The sequence below is a fragment of the Pristiophorus japonicus genome, chromosome 12 (genome assembly GCF_044704955.1).
Source record: "Pristiophorus japonicus isolate sPriJap1 chromosome 12, sPriJap1.hap1, whole genome shotgun sequence".
NCBI lineage: Eukaryota > Metazoa > Chordata > Chondrichthyes > Pristiophoridae > Pristiophorus > Pristiophorus japonicus.
The window spans coordinates 201,808,716-201,822,098 of record NC_091988.1 but is presented as its reverse complement, the minus strand read 5'-3'; positions in this window follow the sequence as shown (position 1 = coordinate 201,822,098).

Here is a 13,383-nt window from a genome sequence, read left to right as displayed (position 1 = left end):
CAAGGCCCCACACAAGAGATTAATGTGCAAAGTTAAAGCACATGGGATTGGGGGTAGTGTGCTGACGTGGATTGAGAACTGGTTGGCAGACAGGAAGCAAAGAGTAGGAGTAAATGGGTACTTTTCAGAATGGCAGGCAGTGACTAGTGGGGTAACGCAAGGTTCTGTGCTGGGGCCCCAGCTGTTTACATTGTACATTAATGATTTAGACGAGGGGATTAAATGTAGTATCTCCAAATTTGCGGATGACACGAAGTTGGGTGGCAGTGTGAGCTGCGAGGAGGATGCTATGAGGCTGCAGGGTGACTTGGATAGGTTAGGTGAGTGGGCAAATGCATGGCAGATGAAGTATAATGTGGATAAATGTGAGGCTATCCACTTTGGTAGTAAAAACATAGAGACAGACTATTATCTGAATGGTGACAGATTAGGAAAAGGGGAGATGCAACGAGACCTGGGTGTCATGGTACATCAGTCATTGAAGGTTGGCATGCAGGTACAGCAGGCGGTTAAGAAAGCAAATGGCATGTTGGCCTTCATAGCGAGGGGATTTGAGTGCAGGGGCAGAGAGGTGTTTCTACAGTTGGACAGGGCCTTGGTGAGGCCACACCTGGAGTATTGTGTACAGTTTTGGACTCCTAACTTGACGAAGGACATTCTTGCAATTGAGGGAGTGCAGCGAAGGTTCACCAGACTGATTCCCGGAATGGTGGGACTGACCTATCAAGAAAGACTGGATCAACTGGGCTTGTATTCACTGGAGTTCAGAAGAATGAGAGGGGACCTCATAGAAACCTTTAAAATTCTGATGGGTTTAGACAGGTTAGATGCAGGAAGAATGTTCCTGATGTTGGGGAAGTCCAGAACCAGGGGTCACAGTCTAAGGATAAGGGGTAAGCCATTTAGGACCGAGATGAGGAGAAACTTCTTCACCCAGAGAGTGGTGAACCTGTGGAATTCTCTACCAAAGAAAGTAGTTGAGGCCAATTCACTAAATATATTCAAAAAGGAGTTAGATGTAGTCCTTACTACTAGGGGGATCAAGGGGTATGGCGAGAAAGCAGGAATGGGGTACTGAGGTTACATATTCAGCCATGAACTCATTGAATGGCGGTGCAGGCTCGAAGGGCCTGTTTCTGTGTTTCTAATGGATGCCAGGCCGCTGGCTCAGCCGAAACTCTCCCTGGTGGCCCAGTGTTTACCACTAAAGTGGCTGCAAAGTTCGCAGTGGCCCTCCCCTTTAACTGAAGGGGAGAGACGTTGTGATGCGCCAGCGTGATGAGGTCACCAGTGCGGCGCTGATGACTTGGAGCATCAGTCGCTCCGCCCACCCCCACTTCTGCCCCGATGATGAGGCCACTTCCGCCCCGCTCCAAAAAAACCACCATCGTGCTGAATTTCTACGGAATGGGCACCCCATGCATTGGGCCAGCCTGAACGCTTCGAAATTGGTAGGTGCACCTCGTTTTGGGTGGTGGCCAATTTCGGCTCCTATGATTCTATGATTATAGTGTCTTCTACTTCTGTCTCACATTCTCCCTTACCGCTCTCATTCTCATAATATATTTGTAAAAGCTTTTAGTATTTGTTTTGATATCCTTTGCAAGATTTGTTTACATGTTCCCTTCTTGCAACTCTTGCTTTCTCTGTATCCCATTGCTGCTTTTCATAGCTCTCAGGCCACACCTGGAATACTGCGTGCAGTTTTGGTTTCCATATTTACGAAAGGACATACTTGCTTTGGAGGCAGTTCAGAGAAGGTTCACCAGGTTGATTCCGGGGATGAAGGGGTTGACTTATGAGGAAAGGTTGAGTAGGTTGGGCCTCTACTCATTGGAATTCAGAAGAATGAGAGGTGATCTTATCGAAACGTATAAGATTATGAGGGGGCTTGACAAGGTGGATGCAGAGAGGATGTTTCCACTGATAGGGGAGACTAGAACTAGGGGGTGTGATCTTAGAATAAGGGGCCACCCATTTAGAACTGAGATGAGGAGGAATTTCTTCTCTCAGAGGGTTGTAAATCTGTGGAATTCGCTGCCTCAGAGAGCTGTGGAAGCTGGGACATTGAATAAATTTAAGACAGAAATAGACAGTTTCTTAAATGATAAGGGAATAAAGGGTTATGGGGAGCGGGCGGGGAAGTGGAGCTGAGTCCATGATCAGATCAGCCATGATCTTATTGAATGGTGGAGCAGGCTCGAGGGGCCGAATGGCCGACTCCTGCTCCTATTTCTTATGTTCAGCCCGGCGACAAAAGGCTGCAAGTACAACAGGTTGGGTTAACTGGACCCTGGAAGGATTATTGTCTAACCGATTAAGCAAAATATAAAACAAATCCTATCATTCGATTGAGGTAAATGTTCTGGACGAATTTCTGTGTGAAATACAAAAGCAAATGTAATCGGAGTGAATTTTTAGTCTTCGTCACCTGACCGATAATCTGATGGAGCGGAGCTCCTGCACATCATCGCAACCACCAGATTGAAGTCATTGAATGAAAATTGGGCAGGTTCTTCAAAGGATCTTCTCCCCAGGTTACCCCCAGATTATCCGCAGGTTACCCCCAGGATTCCCCCAGGTTATCCGCAGGTTACTCCCAGCTTATCCGCAGGTTACTCCCAGGTTATCCACAGGTTATCCCCATGTTACCCCCAGGTTATCCGCAGGTTACCCTCAGTTACCCGCAGGCTATCCGCAGGTTACCCCCAGGTTACCCCCAGGTTATCCGCAGGTTCCCCCCAGGTTCCCCCCAGGTTACCCCAGGTTACCCCCAGGTTATCCGCAGGTTACCCCCAGGTTATCCGCAGGTTATCCCAGGTTACCCCCAGGTTATCCCCATGTTACTCCCAGGTTATCCGTAGGTTACTCCCAGATTATCCACAGGTTACCCCCAGATTATCCACAGGTTACCCCCAGGTTATCCGCAGGTTCCCCCCAGGTTACCCCAGGTTCCCCCCAGGTTATCCACAGGTTATCCCCATGTTACCCCCAGATTATCCGCACGTTACCCCCAGGTTACCCTCAGGTTATCCACAGGTTACCCCCAGATTATCCACAGGTTACCCCCAGGTTATCCACAGGTTATCCCCATGTTACCCCCAGATTATCCGCACGTTACCCCCAGGTTACCCTCAGGTTATCTGCAGGTTACCTCCAGGTTACCCCCAGGTTATCCGTAGGTTACCCCCAGGGTTTTCCGCAGGTTACTCCCAGATTACTCTCAGGTTATTCCCAGATTACCCCCAGGCTACTCTCAGGTTATCTGCAGGTTACCGCCAGAGACAAATGACCCCATTAATATAAATAAATCAGTTCATCGCAGTAAAACAGACAGAAAAACTCCTGAAGCAGGTCAGAATGATGTCTGTGTGTGACATATTTGGAGTTTTTATAGATATCCTTGTTAGTGTCTCTGTGGGACACCATCGTTATTTATCAGCCTCCTGTGTCCTGTAGACTTTATTCTGGGAATATTTGCAGTGCGTTTTCTCAAGGCCAAGTTTTACGAATTGAAAAATGTATTTTTAATGAAATTTTATTTTTTATGACTTTTCCAAAAACAATATGGTCATTGATGCTGAGTTTTACTCTTCTGCCAATCGGAAGCAACGAGTACATTTTACAACCACTGAGCACCATCCTAAATTAAAAGAAAAACTAAATTAAACATAAATGTGAAACTGTCTTGTGAGGAGTTTGTCCTTGGGCTGATCCGTTGTCTCTGTGCTCTGGACTCTCTCTGTGCTCCGACTCTCTCTGTGCTCCGGACTCTGTGCTCCGGACTATCTCTGTGTCCGGACTCTCTCTGTGCACCGGACTCTCTCTGTGCTCCGGGCTTTCGCTGTGCTCCGGACTCTGTGCTCCGGACTATCTCTGTGTCCGGACTCTCTCTGTGCTCTGGGCTCTGTGCTCCGGACTCTGTGCTCCGGACCCTCTCTGTGTTCCGGACTCTCTCTGAGTCCGGACTCTCTCTGTGTTCCGGACTCTCTCTCTGCTCCGGACTCTCTCTGTGCTCCAGACTCTGTGCTCCGGACTATCTCTGTAGTCCGGACTCTCTGTGTCCGGACTCTCTCTGTGTCCGGACTCTCTCTGTGTTCTGGACTCTCTCTGTGCTCCGGGCTTTCGCTGTGCTCCGGACTCTGCTCCGGACTATCTCTGTGTCCGGACTCTCTCTGTGCTCCGGGCTCTGTGCTCCGGACTCTGTGCTCCGGACTATCTCTGTGCTCCGGACTCTCTCTGTGCTCCGGACTCTCTCTGTGCACCGGACTCTCTCTGTGTCCGGACTCTCTCTGTGTCCGGACTCTCTCTGTGCTCCGGACTCTCTCTGTGCTCCGGACTCTCTCTGTGTTAGGATAGGAATAGATAGGAATAGTGCAATCAAGCAGACGCAACATGGATTTATGAAGGGGAAATCATGTTTAACTAATTTACTGGAATTCTTTGAGGATATAACGAGCATGGTGGATCGAGGTGTACCGATGGATGTGGTGTATTTAGATTTCCAAAAGGCATTCGATAAGGTGCCACACAAAAGGTTACTGCAAAAGATAAAGGTACACAGAGTCAGAGGAAATGTATTAGCATGGATCGAGAATTGGCTGGCTAACAGAAAGCAGAGAGTCGGGATAAATGGGTCCTTTTCGGGTTGGAAATCAGTGGTTAGTGGTGTGCCACAGGGATCAGTGCTGGGACCACAACTGTTTACAATATACATAAATGACCTGGAAGAGGGGACAGAGTGTAATGTAACAAAATTTGCAGATGACGCAAAGATTAGTGGGAAAGCGGGTTGTGTAGAGGACACAGAGAGGCTGCAAAGAGATTTAGATAGGTTAAGCGAATGGGCTAAGGTTTGGCAGATGGAATACAATGTCGGAAAGTGTGAGGTTATCTACCTTGGAAAAAAAAAACAGTAAAAGGGAATATTATTTGAATGGGGAGAAATTACAACATGCTGAGGTGCAGAGGGACCTGGGGGTCCTTGTGCATGAATCCCAAAAAGTTAGTTTGCAGGTGCAGCAGGTAATCAGGGAGGCGAATGGAATGTTGGCCTTCATTGCGAGAAGGATGGAGTACAAAAGCAGGGAGGTCCTGCTGCAACTGTATAGGGTATTGGTGAGGCCGCACCTGGAGTACTGCGGCAGTTTTGGTCACCTTACTTAAGGAAGGATATACTAACTTTGGAGGGGGTACAGAGACGATTCACTAGGCTGATTCCGGAGAATAGGGGGTTACCTTATGATGATAAATTGAGTAGACTGGGTCTTTACTCGTTGGAGTTCAGAAGGATGATGGGTGATCTTATAGACACATTTAAAATAATGAAAGAGAGAGACAAGATAGAGGCAGAGAGGTTGTTTCCACTGGTTGGGGAGACTAGAACTAGGGGGCACAGCCTCAAAATACAGGGGAGCCAATTTAAAACTGAGTTGAGAAGGAATTCCTTCTGCCAGATGGTGTGAATCTGTGGAATTCTCTGCCCAAGGAAGCAGTTGAGGCTAGCTCATTGAATGTATTCAAATCACAGATAGATAGATTTTTAACCAATAAGGGAATTAAGGGTTACGGGGAGCGGGCGGGTAAGTGGAGCTGAGTCCACGGCCAGATCAGCCATGATCTTATTGAATGGCGGAGCAGGCTCGAGGGGCTGGATGGCCTACTCCTGTTCCTAATTCTTATGTTCTTATGTTCTTATGTGTTCCGGACTCTCTCTGTGTTTGGACTCTCTCTGTGCTCCAGACTCCCTCTGTGTCCGGACTCTGTGCTCCGGACTCTGTGCTCTCTCTCTGTCCGGACTCTCTCTGTGTCCGGACTCTCTTTGTGCTCTGGACTCTCTCTGCTCCGGACTCTCTCTGCTCCGGACTCTCTCTGTGTCCGGACTCTCTCTGTGTTAGGATAGGAATAGATAGGAATAGTGCAATCAAGCAGACGCAACATGGATTCATGAAGGGGAAATCATGTTTAACTAATTTACTGGAATTCTTTGAGGATATAACGAGCATGGTGGATCGAGGTGTACCGATGGATGTGGTGTATTTAGATTTCCAAAAGGCATTCGATAAGGTGCCACACAAAAGGTTACTGCAGAAGATAAAGGTACGCAGAGTCAGAGGAAATGTATTAGCATGGATCGAGAATTGGCTGGCTAACAGAAAGCAGAGAGTCGGGATAAATGGGTCCTTTTCGGGTTGGAAATCAGTGGTTAGTGGTGTGCCACAGGGATCAGTGCTGGGACCACAACTGTTTACAATATACATAGATGACCTGGAAGAGGGGACAGAGTGTAGTGTAACAAAATTTGCAGATGACGCAAAGATTAGTGGGAAAGCGGGTTGTGTAGAGGACACAGAGAGGCTGCAAAGAGATTTAGATAGGTTAAGCGAATGGGCTAAGGTTTGGCAGATGGAATACAATGTTGGAAAGTGTGAGGTTATCCACCTTGGAGAAAAAAAACAGTAAAAGGGAATATTATTTGAATGGGGAGAAATTAAAAAATGCTGTGGTGCAGAGGGACCTGGGGGTCCTTGTGCATGAATCCAAAAAAGTTAGTTTGCAGGTGCAGCAGGTAATCAGGAAGGCGAATGGAATGTTGGCCTTCATTGCGAGAGGGATGGAGTACAAAAGCAGGGAGGTCCTGCTGCAACTGTATAGGGTATTGGTAAGGCCGCACCTGGAGTACTGCGTGCAGTTTTGGTCACCTTACTTAAGGAAGGATATACTAGCTTTGGAGGGGGTACAGAGACGATTCACTAGGCTGATTCCGGAGATGAGGGGGTTACCTTATGATGATAAATTGAGTAGACTGGGTCTTTACTCGTTGGAGTTCAGAAGGATGAGGGGTGATCTTATAGACACATTTAAAATAATGAAAGAGAGAGACAAGATGGAGGCAGAGAGGTTGTTTCCACTGGTTGGGGAGACTAGAACTAGGGGGCACAGCCTCAAAATACAGGGGAGCCAATTTAAAACCGAGTTGAGAAGGAATTTCTTCTCCCAGAGGGTTGTGAATCTGTGGAATTCTCTGCCCAAGGAAGCAGTTGAGGCTAGCTCATTGAATGTATTCAAATCACAGATAGATAGATTTTTAACCAATAAGGGAATTAAGGGTTACGGGAAGAGGGCGGGTAAGTGGAGCCGAGTCCACGGCCAGATCAGCCATGATCTTGTTGAATGGCGGAGCAGGCTCGAGAGGCTAGATGGCCTACTCCTGTTCCTAATTCTTATGTTCTTATGTGTTCCGGACTCTCTCTCTGTCCGGACTCTCTCTCTGCTCCGGACTCTCTCTCTGTCCGGACTCTCTCTGCTCCGGACTCTCTCTGTGTCCGGACTCTCTGTGCTCTCTCTCTGTCCGGACTCTCTCTGTGTCCGGACTCTCTCTGTGCTCCGGACTCTCTCTGTGCTCCGGACTCTCTCTGTGTCCGGACTCTCTCTGTGCTCCGGACTCTGTTCTTCGGACTCTCTCCCGTACAGTATTTGTTCCGCAAGGGTTTATTCATTGCCATTTCCCCCACACTTTCTCTCTCGCTGGTCTTGCTGGGCTCGGCCTGAGCTGAGGTCCAGAGTGAGTGGATACTCTGCTCCCTCCCCCACACTTTCTCTCTCGCTGGTCTTGCTGGCTCGGCCTGAGCTGAGGTCCAGAGTGAGTGGATACTCTGCTCCCAGGTATTGACCAACACTGCTCTTGATCCAATCGTCCGGAGAGTGCCCCATGGGCAGTTTCCCCTCGCATTTATCACTCCCTGGGGAGATGTTCCTGATCATCCGCTCAGCTCCCAACACACTGGAGATTGAAAGGTCAATAGAGCCGGCGGTCAAAATTCAACTTGCATTTATATAGCACCTTTAATGCAGTAAAAATCCCAAGGTGCTTCACAGGAGCGTTTTCAGACAAAATTTAACACCGAGCCACTTAAGGAGATATTAGGACAGATGACCAAAAGCTCGGTCAAAGAGGTAGTTTTTAAGGAACGACTTAAAAGAATGGAGAGAGGAAGAAGGTTTAGGGAGGGAATTCCAGAGTTTAGGGCCCAGGCAGCGGATGGCACAGCCGCCAATGGTGGAATGAAGGAAACTGGGGATACACAGGGTGCCAGAATTGGAGGAGCACAGAGATCTCGGGGGTTGTGGGTCTGGAGGAGATTACAGAGATAGGGAGAGGCAAGGCCATGGAGGGATTTGAACACAAGGATGAGAATTTTTAAAATTGAGACATTGCTGGACTGGGAACCAGTGTAGGTCAGCGAGCACAGCGGGTGCTGGGTGAGCGGGACTGGTGAGCACTGCCCCTAGTGTAGTGGTGCTCCAATATCCAACAGCACTTTTAAACAGAGGGATGTCAGTGTCTTGCTTTCAGTAAACTCGTAGAGCAGGTTTGATGTTAAACCTCACTTCAAAAAAATAATCATGAACTGACGGTGAACCCTGGACACAAAAATATTTGTGCAGTTGGGAAAGTATCCTGCACAGCCTTACATGAACTCTACCACATGAGTTCTTTGACTTCTTAATATAGCTCTTTCTTGTAATGTAGTAAGAAGACTTTGATTGAGTCCTTGTACAGTTCTGAACCACTCAGCTATTTATCTAAAACGGCCCTCGCCACGCTCTAGACAAAGAATATGATGGGTCAGAGACCACTACTCATCGTGACAACTGGACCTACCCAGTCTCCAAACATATTCCTTCACTTGGTCTAGTCTCTATTTCATGGTACTTTTCTATTCTGTTCCTTACATCTGGCTGCTAATTAACCTGACCATCGAATTCAGGGTCCTGACATGACAATTTAGAAGCATAGAATAACTTTTAAAAATAATTGTTCCTGGGATGTGGGTGTCGCTGGCAAGGCCGGCATTTATTGCCCATCCCTAATTGCCCCTTGAGAAGGTGGTGGTGAGCCGCCTTCTTGAACCGCTGTAGTCCGTGTGGTGAAGGTGCTCCCACAGTGCTGTTAGGGAGGGAGTTCCAGGATTGTGACCCAGCGACGATGAAGGAATGGCCGATATATTTCCAAGTCACGCTGGTGTGTAACTTGGAGGGGAACGTGGAGGTGATGGTGTTCCCATGCACCTGCTGCCCTGGTCCTTCTAGGTGGTGGAGGTCACGGGTTTGGGAGGTGCTGCCGAAGAAGCCTTGGCAAGTTGTTGCAATGCATCTTGTAGATGGTACACACTGCAGCCACGGTGCGCCGGTGGGGGAGGGAGTGAGTGTTGAAGGTGGTGGATGGGGGGCCAATCAAGTGGGCTGTTTTGTCCTGGATGGTGTCGAGCTTCTTGAGTGTTGTTGGAGCTGCACTCATCCAGGCAAGTGGAGAGTATTCCATCACACTCCTGACTTGTGCCTTGTAGATGGTGGAAAGTCTTTGGGGAGTCAGGAGGTGAGACACTCGCCGCAGAATAGCCAGCCTCTGACCTGCTCTTGTTGCCACAGTATTTATGTGGCTGGTCCAGTTAAGTTTCTGGTCAATGGTAATCCCCAGGATGTTGATGGTGGGGGATTCGAAGATGATAATACCGTTGAATGTCAAGGGGTAGTGGTTAGACTCTCGCTTGTTGGAGATGGTCATTGCCTGGCACTTGTGTGGCGCAAGTGTTACTTGCCACTTACCAGCTCAAGCCCGAATGTTGTCCAGGTCTTGCTGCATGTGGGCATGGACTGTTTCATTACCTGAGGAGTTGTGAATGGAACTGAACACTGTGCAATCATCAGCGAACATCCCCACTTCTGACCTTTTGATGGAGGGAAGGTCATTGATGAAGCAGCTGAAGATGGTTGGGCCTAGGGCACTGCCCTGAGGAACTCCTGCAGTGATGCCCTGGGGCTGAGATGATTGGCCTCCAACAACCACAACCATCTTCCTTTGTGCTAGATATGACTCCAGCCAGTGGAGAGTTTTCCCCCTGATTTCCATTGACTTCAATTTTACGAGGGCTCCTGATGCTACACTCAGTCCAATGCTGCCTTGATGTCGAGGGCCGTCACTCTCACCTCACCTCTGGAATTCAGCTCGTATCCATGTGTGGACCAAGGCTGTAATGAGGTCTGGTGCTGAGTGGTCCTTGCAGAACACAAACTGAGCATCGATGAGCAGGGTATTGGTGAGTAAGTTCTGCTTGATAGCACTGTCGATGACACCTTCCATCACTTTGCTAATGATTGAGAGTAGACTGATGGGACGGCAATTGACCAGATTGGATTTGTCCTGCTTTTTGTGGAGAGGACATACCTGGACAATTTTCCACATTGTCGGGTAGATGCCAGTGTTGTAGCTGTACTGGAACAGCTTAGCTAGAGGTGCGGCTAGTTCTGGAGCACAAGTCTTCAGCACAACAGCCGAGATGTTGTCGGGGCCCATAGTCTTTGCTGTATCCAGTGCGTGCAGCCGCTTATTGATATTACGTGGAATGAATAGAATTGGCTGAGGACTGGCTTCTGTGATGGTGGGGACTTCAGGAGGAAGCCGATATGGGTCATTCACTTGGCACTTTTGACTGAAGATGGTTGCAAACACTTCAGCCTTGTCTTTTGCACTCATGGGCTGGGCTCTGCCATCATTGAGGACAGGGATATTCATGGAACCTCCTCCATCTGTTTATTGTTTAATTGTCCACCACCATTGATGACTGGAGGTGGCAGGACTGCAAAGCTTTGATCTGATCCATTGATTGTGGGATCACATAGCTCTATCTATAGCATGCTGCTTCCGCTGCTTTCCATTCATGTAGTCCAGTGTTGTAGCTTCCCCAGGTTGCCATCTCATTTTTAGGTACGTTTGGTGCTGCTCCTGGCATGCTCTTCTGCACTTTTCATTGAACCAGGGTTGGTCCCCTGGCTTGATGGTGATGGTAGGGTGAGGGATAGGCCAGGCCATGAGGTTACAGATTGTGGTGGAATACAATTCTGCTGCTGCTGATGGCCCACATGGATGACTGGTTTTGAACTGCTAGGTCTGTTCTGAATCTATCCCAATTAGCACGGTGGTCGTACAGAACATGATGGAGGGTGTCCACAAGGGACTGTGCGGTGGTCACTGCTACCAATGCTGTCATGGACAGATGCATCTGCGACAGGTAGATTGGTGAGGACGAGGTCAAGTAGGTTCTCTCACCACCGGCCACAGGCCCAGTCTGGCAGCTGTGTCCTTCAGGACTCGGCCAGCTTGGTCAGTAGTGGTGTTACCGAGCCACTCTAGGGATGGACATTGAAGTATATTCTGTGCCCTTGCTACCCTCAGTGCTTCTTCCAAGTGGTGTTCAACATGGAGGAGTACTGAGTCATCAACTGAGGGAGGGCGGTAGGTGGTAATCAGCAGGAGGTTTCCTTGCCCGTGCTTGACCTGAAGCCACGAGACTTCATGGGGTCCAGTGTCAATGTTGAGGACTCCCAGGGCCACTCCCTCCCGACTGTATACCACTGTGCTGCCACCCCTAGTGGGTCTCTCCTGCCGGTGGGACAGGACATACCCAGGGCTGGTGGTGGAGGAGTCTGGGACAATGGCGTAAAGGTATGATTCTGTGAGTATGACTATGTTGGGCTGTTGCTTGACAGCGCTCCCAATTTTGGCACAAGTCCCCAGATGTTAGCGAGGAGGATTGGGCTAGGTTGACTGTGCTGGGTGTGTCGTTGTCGTGTCTGTAGCCGGTGAAGAGGTCGATGAAGGTGGTCCGACTGGTTTTATTCTTATTATTGTTTCTTGTAGCGGTTTGGCACAACTGAGTGTCTCGCTGGGCCATTTCAGAGGGAAGGTAAGAATCAACCACGTTGCTGTGGGTCTGGAGTCAGACCAGGTAAGAGCGGCAGATTTCCTTCCCTAAAGGACATGAGTGAACCAGATGGGTTTTCCTTTAAATAGTTCCTTTCATAGTTCCTCCAGACGTCCCAAAGCGCTTTACAGCCAATTCATTACATTTGAAGTGTAGTCATTGTTGTAATGTAGGAAATGCGTCAGCCAATTTGTGCACAGCAAGCTCCCACAAACAGCAATGTGACCAGTTAATCTGTGTTTGGTGGTTGTTAGTTGAGGGATAAATATGGTGCAGGGCACCAGGAAGAACTCTCCAGCTCTTCGTCGAAATAGTGATTGTGAGATCTTTTGTGTCCAGCTGAGGGGGCAGACGGCACCTCCGACAATGTGACAGTCCCTCGGTACTGCACCTCCGACAGTGTGACAGTCCCTCCGTACTGCACCTCCGACAGTGCGACAGTCCCTCGTTACTGCACCTCCGACAATGTGACAGTCCCTCGTTACTGCACCTCCGACAATGTGACAGTCCCTCGGTACTGCACCTCCGACAGTCCCTCGGTACTGCACCTCCGACAGTCCCTCGGGACTGCACCTCCGACAGTGCGACAGTTCCTTGGGACTGCACCTCCGACAGTGCGACAGTCCCTCGGTACTGCACCTCCGACAGTGCGACAGTCCCTCGTTACTGCACCTCCGACAGTGCGACAGTCCCTCGTTACTGCACCTCCGACAGTGCGACAGTCCCTCCGTACTGCACCTCCGACAGTGTGACAGTCCCTCGGTACTGCACCTCCGACAGTGCGACAGTCCCTCGTTACTGCACCTCCGACAGTGCGACAGTCCCTCGTTACTGCACCTCCGACAATGTGACAGTCCCTCGGTACTGCACCTCCGACAGTCCCTCGGGACTGCACCTCCGACAGTGCGACAGTCCCTCGTTACTGCACCTCCGACAGTCCCTCGTTACTGCACCTCCGACAGTGCGACAGTCCCTCGTTACTGCACCTCCGACAATGTGACAGTCCCTCGGTACTGCACCTCCGACAGTCCCTCGGGACTGCACCTCCGACAGTGTGACAGTCCCTCGTTACTGCACCTCTGACAGTGTGACAGTCCCTCGGTACTGCACCTCCGACAGTGTGACAGTCCCTTGTTACTGCACCTCCGACAGTGTGAAAGTCCCTCGGTACTGCACCTCCGACAGTGTGACAGTCCCTCGTTACTGCACCTCCGACAGTGTGACAGTCCCTCGGTACTGCACCTCCGACAGTGCGACAGTCCCTCCGTACTGCACCTCCGACAATGTGACAGTCCCTCGGTACTGCACCTCCGACAGTGTGACAGTCCCTCAGTACTGCACCTCCGACAGTGCGACAGTCCCTCCGTACTGCACCTCCGACAATGTGACAGTCCCTCCGTACTGCACCTCCGACAATGTGACAGTCCCTCGGTACTGCACCTCCGACAGTGTGACAGTCCCTCCGTACTGCACCTCCGACAGTGTGACAGTCCCTCCGTACTGCACCTCCGACAATGTGACAGTCCCTCGGTACTGCACCTCCGACAGTCCCTCGGTACTGCACCTCCGACAGTCCCTCGGGACTGCACCTCCGACAGTGCGACAGTTCCTCGGGACT